This window comes from Sus scrofa, chromosome 6, assembly GCF_000003025.6.
Source record: "Sus scrofa isolate TJ Tabasco breed Duroc chromosome 6, Sscrofa11.1, whole genome shotgun sequence".
Classification (NCBI taxonomy): domain Eukaryota; kingdom Metazoa; phylum Chordata; class Mammalia; order Artiodactyla; family Suidae; genus Sus; species Sus scrofa.
Window position 1 is genome coordinate 3748544 of NC_010448.4, and position 16018 is coordinate 3764561.

Below are 16018 nucleotides of genomic sequence, written 5' to 3' on the forward strand. Positions count from 1 at the left end.
AACAAATGACACTACCAAACAATCCTGGCACGAGGGATAAATAAGCCTTTAGCAATTTCTATAATTCTTATTTTTTTCTCCTCTGATCCAGGAATTCATAGTCTTGGAATTCATCGAAGAAAAGAATTCAAAACATTTAAAAACAGCTACTGGAAGGAAAATGCTCGGTATTTACGATCCTGGCAAATTAGGGGGGGACATCTAAATATGGTAAAGTGGCAAACAGAGTCTAACAATTTGATGCAAGAGCCCTCGGCATAGGAAGCAATTAGGAAAATGATGACTTCATAGTTAACAAACATTCCACCAGCAACACATATTTACTGCATCTCACTGTGCGCCATCCCCGGGTCTGGGGGCTGGAAACACTGCAGTGAGGGCATTTTAATTTTCCTATAATGGCAACTACATGAACCTATGAAAAAGGACTGAAAAAGAAGACAGAAATCCATGGCAGTGCTGGTACTAGGGCAATTTCCCCCTTTTATTTTATTCTTGATCATCACAACGGCATGTGCAAGAAATAAACATTCAGAGAGGCGACCAGTTACTGTATCTTGCAGCATCTCAGGTGGTTAATCTGAAGGGCCGTGTCTATTTACCGAGGCAGAATCCACAGCACTGGAGGTTCAAGATCAGACCGAATTATCACAGCTATTTCTGGTCCGGCCCGAGGCGCTCTCAGAGGCTGGCAGGAGGCTCTCCCAGCACCCTTCTTCTGAGCTTGGAAATTTGGGGAGTGCCTGAGTCATCCTCTCTCAGAAGCCTCCTCTGTGGGCGCGGAAGGAGAGGACGGTGAGGGGCCTGGCCCTGCAGGAGGGGAAGCAGGGGCAGGCGGGGCCAGGTGGGTACCATGGGCTGCCCCATGCAGGCCCCTCTGCCCCAGGACTCGTGCTGGGGGAGAGGAGAGAGAGCCAAGCTGGCTCCCAGAGCTGAGACGCTGGCGTGAAGCGAAGCTTGTGCTAAGGTCCTTGGAAGGGACCAGTGTAACCACAGGCCTCATGCAGGATGAGGGGACAGTCATATTCGGCACCCCGGGATCACACACCCCACGTGACTACCTGTCCAGCTGGAGACACAGAGGAACGGGCCCCAAGTGCACTGACCGCGCTGAGCGCCGGCCAGGGGCTGCCACTCAGGGTCCGGAGCCCAGTCGGATCCCATCTAAAGAGCTTTCTAAAAGTGCTGAAATCCACTGCGTGAAATCTGCCAATTCCTCAACCATGGCAACCCACTGAAATTTATTACCAAATACACCACAGGCCAGAAGAAACACGTCTGTGGATTGCACCCAACCCTCTGCTTTGTTCCTCGGACAAGGAGGCCCCCAGACCCACTGTAGGGCCACAGACTCAGACCCAAGGTTTGCAATCGCGGCAGAACCTCTGCCAACACAGAGCGTAGATATTACAAATGCTTTGCTATGACCTGCAGCAAAACAGACCTTCCTACACGCACACCTTTATAACCTCACCTCCAGGGCCCTAAGGCAGAAGCTTCTGCAACCAAATTGGGCTGTCTTAACCCATGAAGAAGCTTAGCCACCCGCCGGTGTAACAATGTCCATTGCGCAGCTTCTATGCAGCAGGACCACGCAAGGAGCTGGAAATACAGCCCTGAGTAAGGCCGGGGGGAGCAAACTGGCCGTGCACGTGTGTTAGGAGTAGGACACAGCTGATAAAACAAAAGCCCTAACAAGAATGTCACTGCCACCACGTGCTACAGACACGGTCTCATGGTGACAGCTCTGAGCGCTGAGTGGGGGGGGCTTCTTTAGACCGGGGGTCAGGGAGGAGCAGGAGGGAGGACCAGCCGCGGAGACTTGAGGGTCTTCTGAGCAGAAGACAGTGGTCTGCGTGGAGGGACAGCTCAGAACCCCCCCAGCCAGCCATGACTACGGAAAGCTCAGGAAGCGGGAAGGCTGAGGCTAGGAGGGGCTGGCGAGGTGGGCCGGCCGGGCCACACACGAAGAGCTGGGTCCGGGTTCTCTGGGACGGGCAGGCCGCCACGGCAGCGGTCTGCGGAAGGAAACGAGCGTGAGGGGCCGTGGCCGTGGCGGGGGCCCTCTGGCAGGCGGTTTCCTGACCTCAGGGCCCCCCACCCCAGCACGGGCCCAGCTGCGGCAGGAACACGGAAGGCGGTGGCCGTCTGTGGCTGCGGGGCCACTTCCCCACGAGGCTTTGCTCAAACCCTGATTTCCCCAGAGCCCAGAGGGAGCGTCTCCAGCAGGCTGACCTGGGGCCACCACAGGTTCCCGGGGCGGGGAGGCTCCGGAACCTTCCACAACTCTGCACGCCACCCGTCTCCGGCAGCGCCCTCTCCTTTGGGGTCTCCGAGCCACCAGATGCGCCATCAAAGGAAGCGACGGCCAAGTGGCTGGACCAGCACAGGGGACACACTGGCTCCCCACCCACCGCCACTCCCCTCAGAGCACAGGAAAGCCCAGGCTGGGCGGGAGGCCCGTGCTCGAGGGCCCCGCGGCCCAGCAGCAGGCGCCCTGCCCCTCTCCTGAGTGCCCATCTCTGGGGCAGAGGCCTGCACATCACTGAGGCTGTGATGGTGCCACCAAGCCCTCCCCCAAGCCTGTGCTGTGGCCGTGGGCACGTAGGGGGTCTACCTCTGCACCCTCCCTTCATCTGAAGGGTCAAGACCCCGCCTAAGCCCGCCCTGAACCGGATGCATTTATGTCACTGGTACAGGGCAGGGCACTGTACAAGGATGGGCAGGACTGTCCAACAGACAAGGAGCGGAGACCCTGAGGCCTGGGACACGCGGACACCACGTGAGCAAGCGCCGTTGGGAAAAAGGCGCCAACAGACCTGCCGGACTCCGGGTGGCCATGCACCTGCAATCCGTGAACACAGTGCAGGCGAAGCGCCACAGAACGAGACAAGGGAGGCCTCTCTGTCTTTCGATGACTTTATCTCTTTGCAAAGCTACACTTTCTGCGGTTTGCCATGATGAAAAGCCCGCAATGCACAGAAATCCACGCAAAGTGGGAAAGGAGAGCGGTGGTGTCTAATCTGATTCCAAAGACTAGAAGGTCCCAAAGGCGCAGACAGGCCGCTGCTGAGTAGCTGTGGTGGTTTAAGAAGGAAACAAGAGTATTTTTCAAATACTGGTCCCCGGAGGGGTCCACTGCCTAATTCCCAGGACCTTTGAATCTGTCACTTTACATTGACAAGAGGGAATCTGCAGAGAGGACGAAGCCCAGGGGCCCGAGGTGGGGACATGCTCGGGGGTGGTCCCTACGTGATCGAAAGGACCCTGAGAAGAGGGAGGCAGGGGTGGTGGAGCCACAGGAGCAGATGGGAGGGAGATGCCAGGACGGGGGCTTTGAAGGGGGAGGAGGGGCCGCCGCCCGGGGGGTGGGCGCCTCTGGAGGCTGGGAGAGGCCAGAGAGGAAGAGTCTTCGCTGGGTCCTCCCGAGGGGACCGGCCCTGTGACACCTTGAGAGCCTGTCAGGCTGACTTTGAACTTCTGACCCCAGAACTGGAAGAGAGTAAATACTCGTTTTAAGCCACAGGGTTTGTGGGGACGTGTTAAAGCAGCCCAGGAACCCGGCACAAACAGCCAGCGTGTCGTCAGGACAGCGAAACGTACTCAGTTGTTGGGCCCATGAGCTACTCGTTTAAGCCCCAGGAAAACACAGCGTCTGAGACCCTAAGGTGCTGGGACCTCCGCCTGGAAGGCGGGCCGGGGGCCAGGCCACCAAGGCCCTTCCCACCTGGAGCACAGAGCCTGACGGAGGCCTCCGGGCGCCCCGTGTGGCCGGTCAGGCGGGTCCCAGCACTCAGGCAAGCGTGTGGCCATCGCTTGATTTTCTCGTCCCTTCACAGTAAACACGCCGTTGGGGAAAGACGTGCAGATGGAGGGCAGGGAGGAAGCTCTCTTGACCCCAGCCGGCCGGCAAAATCCCACCTCCGTCTGCGGACCCGTCGGAACAGGACAAAAGGCAAACGCCTTCTTCACCGTTTCGAAGCAAGAGACCTCTGGATGTCTGTGCGGCACCTTGCTGGTGGTGACAGCAAGGAACACGCAGGTGGCGCACGCGGAGGGCCCTCTCCAGCCCCCTGGGGGCGTGGTTTCCTTCCCACAGACCTGGCTGGAGAAGCACAGGGGCTCCGGGCTTGGCTGCAGGGAGGGCGGCAGACCCTGGCTGAGACCTCTGGTCTCTGGGGCTGCCCTGAGACAGGTGGACTTGACCGAGGACCAGACGAGTGACCCGCTCCCCTTCAGCTACGAAGTGACATCACAATGAGAGGTTTCGCGGAAAACCGGGCCTCCCTGAAATGCTGGAGGAGAGGAGATGGAGGGGATGGAAGGACAGCCTTTCCACACGCCGCCGCCTCCATCGGCCCGCGCACCCACCGGCACCCCGGCGGAGTCCCAGCATCCTGGGGCGGGGGACCCACGTCCACGCCTCCCCCGCCTGCCACACGCGATTAGCCTCACAGCGCAGAGGCATCTGCTCCCTCTGCGCCCCTCCCCTGCCACAGTCACAAGTCACGGAAAGGCCCGGGGGCCGGTGGGGGCGAGGAGGAGCCCCAGCCCTGCTGCAGAGCCGCGACCCCCGGCGCTCCAGCCAGGCCGCAGGCCCAAGCCGCTTCCTGTCGCTCAGAATCACCCCGTGCAGAGGCGTCTGACCAGATCTGATCCGGATAGACAAGCCTGCTCAGCACTTTCCGCCCTGGTGACAACTGACACTGCCTTGGAACCGGGGAGAAATGTGGGGCCGTTTGGGCTCTGAGGCAAGCCACCCCAGTGAATGAATCCATGTGAAATTAGAAGTGTCACCGCTGTCCTTTTAGATGTCAGTGGTTCAGGCCACAGTTCGGATACAAATTTCTACCCGGTCAATGTGGGTCCAGGGCGACTTCAGGCCAGTGGAATGAAAGAAACCCATTATTATTGATGGACAGTGAATACAGTGGAGTTTCCTGGCAGCCAAAGCAAAAAAGGGAATCCCTCTGGGTTGCAACAGTTTTTTCATGCGGACACATTCATCTATAAATTAACTTTATCCAGACAATGAATTTTTTTTTTTTTTTGGTCTTTTTAGAGCCGCACTCACGGCCTAAGGAAGATCCGAGACTATGGGTTTGAATCCGAGATGAAGTTGCTGGCCTACACCACAGCCACAGCCCCACGGGATCTGAGCCACAGCTTCGACCTACACCACAGTTCACGGCAACGCCCTTAACCCACTGAGCGAGGCCAGAGATTGAACCCGCAACCTCATGGATACTAGTCGGGTTCATTACCACTGAGCCACAAAGGGAACTAACTCCCCAGACACCGAATCTAAAAATCGATTTGTCAAGAGGGATCTCAGATGAAAAGACAAAGATTACTATAAGGAAAGTCTCTAACAAGGTTTCTGTAAAAGATACAGAGGCACTGACACATACATTTTTGAAAATGACTCTAAGACCCTGAAGGCCTATGGGAAATCCACGCAGAACAGGTATGTGTGGCTAGAGCATGCCACGGGATGAGGAAGAGCTCTCCCTGGTGGCAGGGATGGAGCAGCACAAACCAGGAGACGGCATAATTACCACGCCCATGGGGGTCCCTTCCCTCAAATATCAGACGTCCCCAAGGGCCGCCGGCAAGCGCTGATCACCCGCCATTCACAGCCAGGTGCCCTGGAGGCAGGCAGGGCAGAAGACTGACACACGGTCGCCCCAACGCCCCGCTCGAGGCACCCACTTGGGGGTCCCAGCGCCAGAGCAGGACGGCTGTGTGGGCACCAGGGCTGGATGGCAGTGAGGACTCAGCTCAAGACAGGCCTCGAGACGTGAAGAAGTTTTGGAAATACCTGAACCGACTCATCTTGCTCACATTTTCCTCCTTATCAGGGACAAGAGTGACACTCAATTAATAACCCACATCTGGGTAATTCTAAAGGCGTGCCTCCCCACAGGGCAGGCTAAGAGTCTCAGCGACAAGAACGTACTGCGTGATGGTTTAAATGGCCTCGTTAAAAACAGCAACACGGGAGCTCCCGTCGTGGCGAAGCGGAAACAAACCTGACGAGGAACCATGAGGTTGCAGGTTCGATCCCTGGCCTTGTCCAGTGGGTTAAGGATCCAGTGTTGCCGTGAGCTATGGTGCAGGTTGCAGACGCAGCTCAGATCCCACACTGCTGTGGCTGTGGTGCAGACCGGAGGCTGCAGCCCCGATTCGACCCCTAGCCTGGGAGCCTCCATGTGCCGCGGGGAGCGGCCCTAGAAAAGGCAAAAAAAACAAAAAACAAACAAAAAAACCCTCCAGCAACACCTACAAAGAGTTACCGCCCACATCTCAGACCTTCCTCCTGGTCCTCCGAGTGTGGCGGATCCTCCAACACATGAGGTCACAGACGATGAAAGGTGGAAGTCGAGCCGCTGCCCCGGCCCCGCGTCAACCTGAAGGGATGTCTCCACCCGCCACGGGCTCAGGGCTCCAGCCCAGCCCCATCCCACCCCTGCCATCAGTGACTCAGACCTGAACGCAAGGAGGCCCAGGGCAACACGGGTGGCCGGAAGCCAGAGGGAGAGTGAACCCAGAGAACAACGCCGCCGGGACCCAAGATTCCGGTAGACTCAGGGCGCTGGGCCGAAGAGACGCCTCTGGACACACAAGGGCCGAGTGGCTTTCACGTGCCGGGCCTGGTGTGGGAGCAAAGAGGCGGGGACACCACGGTTTCTGCCCCCGAATAACTCGTCAGTTATGAGTGATCCAAGGTTTCACAATCCGATACCGAGAGGCGGCTCTTTGGCCGACGGCTCTCGGGCGAGTGAGTCAATGGGTTTGGCGCCAACATCACCGCCAAACTCAAAACTGCCCTTCAGCCAGTGGCAGAAGCGCCTGAACCAGAACAGGAGACGGGGTTTCACGCGCCTCTGCTTCCGCTGGGCAGGCTGCTCCTGGAACATTCCGTCCAACCCCACACCTCGGAAGGAGGAACCCACTGCTCTTCTGGCGGCAAATCGGCATAAACACGTCCAGGAACCAGCATCATTCTCCGGGAACCTGGCATTGTTCTCCTCATCCTGAAGCCCCAAGCAACCCCAAAGGGTGCACTGTAATAAGCTGCAAGGGTATTTCAATTTAATAAATGCTGGCATGACTTTTTAAAAAGGAGAGCGCTACTGAGACTCTGGAGAGCATCCAAAAAATAAAAAATAGAAACAAAAGCCTACCTGATCACCATGTGGCATGAGCAACAGGGAGAAAGAGGATGCTGGGAGTTCCCACTGTGGTGCAGTGGAAATGCATCTGGCTAGGAACCATGAGGATGCAGGTTCGATCCCTGGCCTCACTCAGTGGGTAAAGGATCTGGCATTGCCATGAGCTGTGGTGTAGGTTGCAGACGCAGCTCGGATCTGGCATTGCTGTGGCTCTGGCATAGGCCGGTGACTACAGCTCCGATTCAACCCCTAGCCTGGGAACCTCCATATGCTGTGTGTGTGGCCCTAAAAAGCAAAAAAAAAAAAAAAAAAAAAAAAAAAAAGAAGAAGAAGAAAGAAAGAAAGAAAGAAAGAAATGGAGGATGCTGACTGAGGGGTAACTTGGGAAACAAGACGGCGGGTCACTTGTGAGGAGCGGCCGTGTGTCCGAGGGATCAGCCTGTCCCCTGCGGCTCTAGCCGGAAGGACCATGTTTGACGGCAGAGTCCCAGCAAGGCAGCGTCTCCCCCAAGGACAGTCCCTCGAGTCTCCTCTTGGGGGACACCGGAAGCAGAGGTGTTAGCGGGTTGTTAGGAGCGGCTACTGCACCTCTGGGTTTCCTGCCATTTCCACCCCAAGATAACATTTTACGACACTGAATGCAGGCTCCTCTCCACTGCCGCTGTCATAATGGTTATTATCTGAAGAGAACTCCTCTTTTATGAGCTCCAGGAAGTCGGAAACGTCTAAGACAGTCACAGTTCACAGAAAAAGAGATAAGGGACCATTTTCTGGTCCCCCACTCAGGGAGAGAACAGGAGTGATGGGTTCTCCACAAAGACGTCCTTAAAAACTGTGATCTCCTACAGAGGCGAAAAATTCATTTGAGTAATAAAAACAAACAAACAAACAAAACCACTGTCTCGCTGGGCCAGCTCAAACCCGAAGGGCTGGGACCAGGGCCGTGGAGGGACAAGTTCCCCACCGTCTAGAGACTCTGCTGCCCTTGGTTCACAGGAGCGCCGAGGCTCCAGAATAATCCCCCCGTCACACGATGCCCAAATCCGAAGGGGCCAGGAGTTAAATGAGCCCCACATGCATGAGGGAGGAAGGAAAGGCATCCTGCGATGAGAAATCAACGGAGCCTCCCCGGCCAAGGCTTTGCAATTTCTAAGTTTTTCAAGAGTGGTCCTATGTCATGGAGTTTGCTTGTGGTCCAGCAGGTTAAGGATCAGGCGCTGTCACTACAGTGGCTTGGGTCGCTGCCGTGGTGCAGGTTCGATCCCTGGCCCAGGTACTTCCCCATGCTGCGGGCATGACCAACGAAAAAACCAAAACCAAAACCCAGGGTTGAAAAAGTCTCACATCAAAAGGACCCTCCCGCAAGCATCTGGACGTACCCTTTTCACTTCAGACGCAGTGAGTACATCCCAGGCAATTCTGCAGCGAACCGGCGAGCCCTCTGGTTTAACGCAATAGGGGGACTTGGGGACAGGTGTTTTCCATCAGTTCCCACCACCAACTTCCTGAGTTGGCTGCACTATAACCAAACGTCAGAATTTATTACAGGGCACAGAAGCAAACAGCGGCACTTCTTCAGGAAAAGAGGGACGCAGCTGACAGCACAGCGACAGCTGCATTCGATTTGGATACAGATGGACGCGGCCTTCCATCCTGCTGGGTAATTTGGCAAAATGACTGCATTCTGCCCCAGGCCCTGGCACAGAGACAGCCACACTTTACTGGATTGGGATGGGATCCCTAAAACACCTGGGACTTGATCTTTCCAGAACACAAGGCAGGTGAGGGATGCAGCAGGACAAACGTCCATCCTTTTTGGGTTTGGTGCTTTGCTCCCGCGGGCCCAAGGCAGGGCCACCTGCGCCTCCGCGGAGGGAAGGCTCTGGGCAGATGCTCTGGGATGCGGGATCACCTGGAGGTGGCAGGAAGCCCTCTGCTCGAAGCCGCCAGTGTCCGTCACCAGGGACAGTGACGCTGGCATCTCTGGCTGGCCGTCAAGGCGCTCTGCAGCCTGGAGCTGGTCACGGCTGCCCACGCAGCTCTCCAATGACCACCGCAGAGGGGGGCGCTGCTGTCACTCCTGTCAACCTCACGCAAGCACGGGGCTGTAGTTTCTTCAAGGCAGACCTTCCGCAGCATCAGGCTGGTGTCCCCCCTCCCCCTCTCTCCCCCGCTGACACGCGCTGCGCCTCTGCTGAGGCCTGGCCTCATTTCCCTGTACGCACCACCCACCCCGCTCTGGCTACATCTCTTGGCACATCCCAAACCTGCTCTGCAACACAAGGAGGTCTGAACATTGTTCCTGTGCTACCCTGGTGTTTTCTCCAGGTCGGGCTGTGTCTTTCGAAATCCTCCCTGATGTTGAAACATGTTTAACAATATTTTTCAAGTCTCTCTATTTCATTTATCCTAATAACCCCAAAGATGGCCCCAAAACCCCCTATATGCAGCATGCTTTATAAAGAGCAAAAGAAACGAAATGCTCCACGAGAAGAAAAAGGGATGTCCCTTCCACCACAATAATTCAGGCACTTCACTGAAATACTTCGGAGAGCAATAAGGACGACGTGGCATTGGGGAAAAGGCTTAGGTTAAATGAAAATGAAGTGAAAAACGAAAAACCAAGACGTAAAATTATACTCTCCCCATAATTACAACTATGTCACAGTCAAAGCGAACAATGCCGCAGCTGTTCTGCCTGCCCGGCACGGCTGTTATAAAGATCAAATGACTTAGGACTTCCCGCTGTGGTGCAGTGGTTAAGAATCCGACTGCCGTGACTCAGGTTGCTGCGGAGGCGTGGGTGTGATCGCTGGTTCGGTTCAGTGGGTTAAAGGATCCTGCACTGCCGTATCTGTGACTCGGATTCAATCCTGGCCCAGGAACTTTCCTATACCGTGGTGCAGTCACTTAATTAAAAAAAAAAAAAAATCAAAGGAACTAATATAACCAACCAGAAAACAAGGCAAAGGTACTCCACGAATTCTGAATGGGATTCACATCAGGCATTTGAAGGATGTTCGGTGGGAACTTTACAGATCACCCTGGCGCCAGAGACCCTGGAGGAAACAGCCCCTTCCAAAGTTCCGCTGCACCACCTTCAGCCGGCCTTTGTCCTCATCGGCGTCCACATGTGCAGACGGAAATTCAGGGATCGTTTTGGCATCGACAGCCCGCTCGTTCAGAACATCTTTTAACAAAGCAAGAGTTATTCTTGCAATAAAGGCTTTGCTTTACTGGCGTGAGTGTGCGTGAGAACCCGTGGTAGGAGATGACTTCGTTACCAAGCCCAGGTCAGAGGCTGCAGCACGAGGCTACTCACGTCAGTGCCCAGAAGCAAACACTCGAGATGCCAGATTCAGGGTTCTCGATGCTCAGAGGGACCTCCCTGCTTGTCCATGTGTGCTTTTCCTGACATCCCCAGGAGAGAGGAATAAAGGCAGCTGCTCAGAGTCAAACCGCTCCCTCCACCCGGCAGCCTGAGCGGGAGCTGAGAAACTTCCTCCCCGCCCTGCAAGGACAGACACGGACAGCAGGGTCAGGAAGGCTCCAGGGCGGGTCCCTGCGTCCTTTACATCACGCTGCACATCGGGCATCTCTGTCACGACGTACCTGATGCCCACTTACTTCCCTCCTTCCTGCTGCAAACCACAGCTCTCCCACACCAGCAGCACCCTGACTTGCTCATGTCTTTGTCTAATCCGGATTTCTTTGCTGAAGGCCTCCAAAACACACGTCTCCTCGCCTCCTGACAGTTCTGAGTGAGAGGCACACTCCGTCCCGTCTCGCCCACTGAAGGTCGCTACAGAAAGTGGACCGAGTGGACAGAGCAGCTATCAAAGGACACAGCAGCAGGTGAAGGAGGGACGCAGCTAGAATTGGAAGCCCACCCAAGCCGTGGTGATGCTGCCACTGCCCCATAGCAGGACCCCGCCTGGACCGAGGAAGAGGCATCGGGAGAGCTCCAGAAGCCTGGTCCTGGCGTGAGCAGCAGGAGAAGGGTTGCCCAGCTCTCACAAATGGAGAGCCCAAACCCAGGACTTTTCCCTACTCGTGCCTCTGTCTTCCTGATGCTCTCACACCCAGCCCCCAGCAATTCCCCTGACAACAGCAGCAGAGGGGGCCACAGATGCCTAAGACTTTGAGGGAACAAACCTTCCTCTCCAACTGGAGGAGCTGTGGTTTGAAGCGGGTGAAAACCCGCTGGATTTTTTCTCTCTTAGTCACCCTCTTGCTCAGTCACAGGTATGAGCTAAGTCGCAGAGAGAGTGCAGCGGAACGAGAGAAATAACACCCCTGCTTTCTGGCTGAAAAACCGAGAAGAAGCGGCCCCTGGGTCTGGCAAGGGCAGGGGAGACGGTGAAGAGGGAGGAACTTGGCCCCACCGAGCTGTATGTGAGGCCCCAGGCTGCCCCGCGTGCTGAGCACACAAGGACATAATGCTCAACAGCCCATCCCGGATGCTGAGTACTCAACTCCAGGAAAAAACACCGCCAAGGTTCCATGCTGGCCAGGAGGCGACACGCAGGGGCAGACCTGAAGAGTACCAGAAAGGCTTTGGAAACACAGCTGATAGCGAAACCCACAGAAGGCTGGCAGGCACCTAGAGTCTGAACGCCAAGTGGTGGAATGCCAGTGGCAACAAGGGCAGCAACGTTCTCCACAGGGTTTAAACAAGACCCAGCGTCTCACAGTATAACAGCCAGAGATTCAGGATCAATCCAAAGTTATTCCACATGCAGAGAACCAGGAGACTCCTCAGCTCACATGGGAAAGGACAAATCAAGTGATGCCGGTGCCAAGAGGACAAAGTCCTGGAATGAAGTAAGACTTCAAAGTAGTTATTATCTTAAAAAGAACTCCAGGAAGTAAGGGAGAACACTTCTGAAATAAAGGGAAAGATAAAAAACAAAAACAAACAAAAAAAAAACTCAGGCAAGAAACTGAAGATACAAAGAAGAATCAAATGAAAATTTTAGGACTGAAAAATATAGTAACTAAAAATTTAAAAGCCACTGGACAGGCTCCGTAGCAGAAAGAATATGACAAAGAGTCAGTGAACATGAAGAAAGGTCAGTAAAAACGGGCTAATCTGAACTGGAGAGAAAAGGTTTTTAAAAAGGAAGCAGAGCCTTGGGGACTTGTGGGACAAAACTATAGGATCTAACATCTGTGTCCACGGAGTCCCAGAATGACAGGGGCAAGGAGACAGAGTAAAAACTACGTCTGAGGAAATAATGACTGAACTCCCCAAATCTGGCAAAGGGCATGAACGAACAGACTGCAGCAGCTCAGTGAATACAGAAAGATACAGCCGAAGAAATCCACACCCATACACATCACGATGAAACTGCCCAAAACTGAAGACAAAGGAAAATATTGAAAGCAACCACAGAAAAATGCATTACTCATTGGGGAATAAGGATTCAAGTGACTGTAGTTGTTTTTTGTTTTTTTTTTTTTTTAAACAAAAACTGTGGCACCCAGAAGGAAGTGAAAAAAAGAAAACAAAACCAAAGCACTTTTTATGTGCTCAAAGAACTGACAGTCTAGATTTCTATATGGGCCAAACAAACAAAACCCAAACCTTCAGGAACGAAGGTAAAAACATTCTCAAGAGAACTTGCTGCCTGTGGATGTGCATGATACGAAGTTACGCAGCAACTTCCTTAGATGCAAAAGAAATGACACCCAGAGGAAACGGAACAAGGGATGAAGGAAGTGCCCAGGAAAAGGAGAAACATCCAGGCAAACACAGTGGACAGTCCTCCCCCTCCCGACACGTCTAACACTTGAAAGGAAAAATTATAATACTGGTTGATGAGATTTCCCAGGTAAAAAGATATCAAAACGACACCATAAAGTGAAGAGAAAAAAGGGACCTAGACGGGGGTGAGAGTTCCACTTTCCACTTGAAGTCATAAAATACGGATTCCAAGGCGCCCGTGAAAAGTTAAGCATGTGTATTGTAACCCCCGGGGCAAACGCATGCACACACACGCACACACCCAAACACACAGCTCATAGGTAAAGGAAAAAAGGCAATAGATACATGAAAATGCCGTGCTAAAATGCATTCCAATAATCCCAAAGAGAAATTCCCGTCGTGGCTCAGTGGAAACAAATCCAACTAGGAACCATGAGGTTGAGGGTTCGATCCCTGGCCTTGCTCTGTGGGTTAAGGAGCCGGTGTTGCCATGAGCTGTGGTACAGGTTCTGATCTGGCGTGGCTGTGACTGTGGTGTGGGCTGGCGGCTGCAGCTCCAATTAGACCCCTAGTCTGGGAACCTCCATATGCCGCAGAAGCAGCTCTAGAAAAGGTGAAAAGACAATAATAGTAATAATAATAACAATTCCGAAGAATACAGGAAAAGGGACAGAGAGGGGGAAAAAAAAAAGAGGGAACAAATGGAAAACAAAAAATGGAATAGTACACGTAAACCCAATACTAAACGTAAATTGTGTGAACACACCAACGAAGTGGCAGTGATGATCAGAATGGATTAAAAGACAGGACCAAACCATGTGCTCGCTGAAAGAAATTCACTCCAAGAGTTATACTGGTACATGACCAATAAAAGGACAGAAAAATATACATGCAAACATTAACTGAAATAAAATCAAAAGGCAGGAGTTCCCATCGGAGCTTAGCGGTAATGAACCCACCTAGGGTCCATGAGGATGTGGGCTCAATCCCCGGCCTCGCCCAGCGGGTCACAGGAGCTGGGGTTGCCACAAGCTGTGGTGCAGGTCACAGATGCAGCTCAGATCCTGCACTGCCGTGGCTGGGGCACAGGCCGGCAGCTGTAGCTCTGAATCGACCCCTAGCTTGGGAACTTCCACATGCCATGGGTGCAGCCCTAAAATGCAAAAAATAAAAACAAAAAATAAAGCTAGGAGTTCCTGTCGTGGCGCAGTGGTTAAGAAATCCGACTAGGAACCATGAGGTTGCGGGTTCGGTCCCTGCCCTTGCTCAGTGGGTTAACGATCCGGCGTTGCCGTGAGCTGTGGTGTAGGTTGCAGACGCGGCTCGGATCCAGCGTTGCTGTGGTTCTGGCGTAGGCTGGTGGCTACAGCTCTGATTCGACCCCTAGCCTGGGAACCTCCATATGCCAAGGGAGCGGCCCAAAGAAATAGCAAAAAGACAAAAAAAAATAAATAAATAAATAAAATAAAGCTAAAAGGGTATTACAGACAAAGTATACATCAGAACTAAGAGAACTACCAGGACTAAGAAAAGGAATATTATATCCAGATACTCATGTTGCAACAGAAGAAAGGGTGGGGGAAAAATGTAATTGTAATGTATTATACATGTAAGGATAACCTGACCCCCTTGCTGTACAGTGGGAAAATAAAAAAAAAAATTAAAAAAAAAAAAAAAGAAAAGGAATATTACAGAAGTTCCCACTATGGTACACGGTTTAAAAATCTGACTGCAGGAGCTCAGGTCACTGTGGAGGCAGGGGTTCGATCCCTGGCCTTCGGCAACGGGTTAAAAGATCCAGCATTGCCACAGCTGCAGGGTCGGCTGCAGCGGTGGCTTGGATTCAACCCCTGGACCAGGAACTTCCATATCCCGAGGGTATAGCTATAAACATTTTTTTTTAATTTTTAAAAAGGAATATTACATAATTGATCAACGTGTCAATTCATGAAGAGGATAACAATCCTAGATACGTCTATACCTCACAACAGAGTCTCAAAACACACGAAGCAAAAACGGCTAAAACTGAAGGAGGAAGAGACGGGTCCAGAGTAAAGGTGGAGACTTTAAAATGCCTCTCTCAGTGATCTGCAGAATCAGCAGACAGAAAACCAGCAGGGACGCTGAAGGCTGGATCAGCAGCGTCCACTAGCTGGACCCACCGACATTCATAGAACACATCACCCAACGACAGCGGCGTAAACGTTCTTCTCAAGGACACACGGAATATTCAGCAACAGAGTCCATGTGATGGGCTATAAAACGAACCGTAGCAAATTTAAAACCACTGATATCACACAAAGTATGTCCTCTGACCACAGTGGGATTAGACTAGAAATTTATAACAGAAGCCTAACAGGAAAATCTCGAAATATTTGGAAATTAAACAGCATACTTCTACACAACCCACTGATCAAAAAGGAAACTTCTAAGAAAACCAAAAGAAGCAAGGAACTGAATAGAAGTGAAAATCCAATATATTTCAACCTGTTAAATGCAGCTAAGTCAGTGCTTAGAGAGATATTTACAGCATGAAATGCTGACATTAGAAAAGCTTCTGGGAGTTCCCACTGTGGTTCAGTGGGTTAAGGATCTGGCATTGCCCCAGCTGTGGCATAGGTCACAGCTGTGGATCAGATTTGATCCCTGGCTCAGGAACTTCCGTATGTCATGGGTGCGGCAAAAAAAAAAAATAATAATAATAATAACAATTTAAGCTTCTACTTTAAAAGCTAAAAAGCTAAAAAAAAAAAAAGAATGCAAAAGGTGGAGTTCCCACTGTGACTCAGCAGTAACAAACCCAACTAGTAACTGTGAGGACGCAGGTTCAATCCCTGGCCAGGCTCAGTGGATTAAGGATCCAGCATTGCTGTGGCTGTGGTGTAGGATGGCACCTGCAGCTTTGATTCAGCTCCTACCCTGGAAACTTCCATACGCCATACATGTGGCCCTAAAAAGCAAAAAAAAAAAAAAAAAAAAAAAAAAAAGGAATTTCCATCGTGGTTCAGAGGTTAACGAATCCAACAAGGAACCATGAAGCTGTGGGTTCAATCCCTGGCCTCACTCAGTAAGTTAAGGATCCGGCATTGCTGGGAGCTGTGGTGTAGGTCACAGTCGAGGCTCAGATCCCGCATTG

General features: G+C 52.7%; 1 protein-coding gene across 7 annotated transcripts in view; it reads right to left on the minus strand.

Moving 5' to 3' along the window:
• The window catches only part of KIAA0513 (KIAA0513 ortholog), a 61502-nt gene that overhangs the window by 23760 nt on the left and 21724 nt on the right, over positions 1-16018 (minus strand). Inside the window, exon 2 of one of the 7 annotated variants that reach the window (XM_013998146.2) lies at positions 603-771. The exons of 5 other annotated variants lie outside the window; for them this stretch is intronic. The gene's annotated coding sequence lies outside the window, so the exon portion shown is untranslated. Of the gene's footprint in view, positions 1-602; positions 772-10129; positions 10148-16018 lie in introns of those variants that run through there. One more of the 7 variants, XM_021093720.1, reaches the window with a different exon arrangement.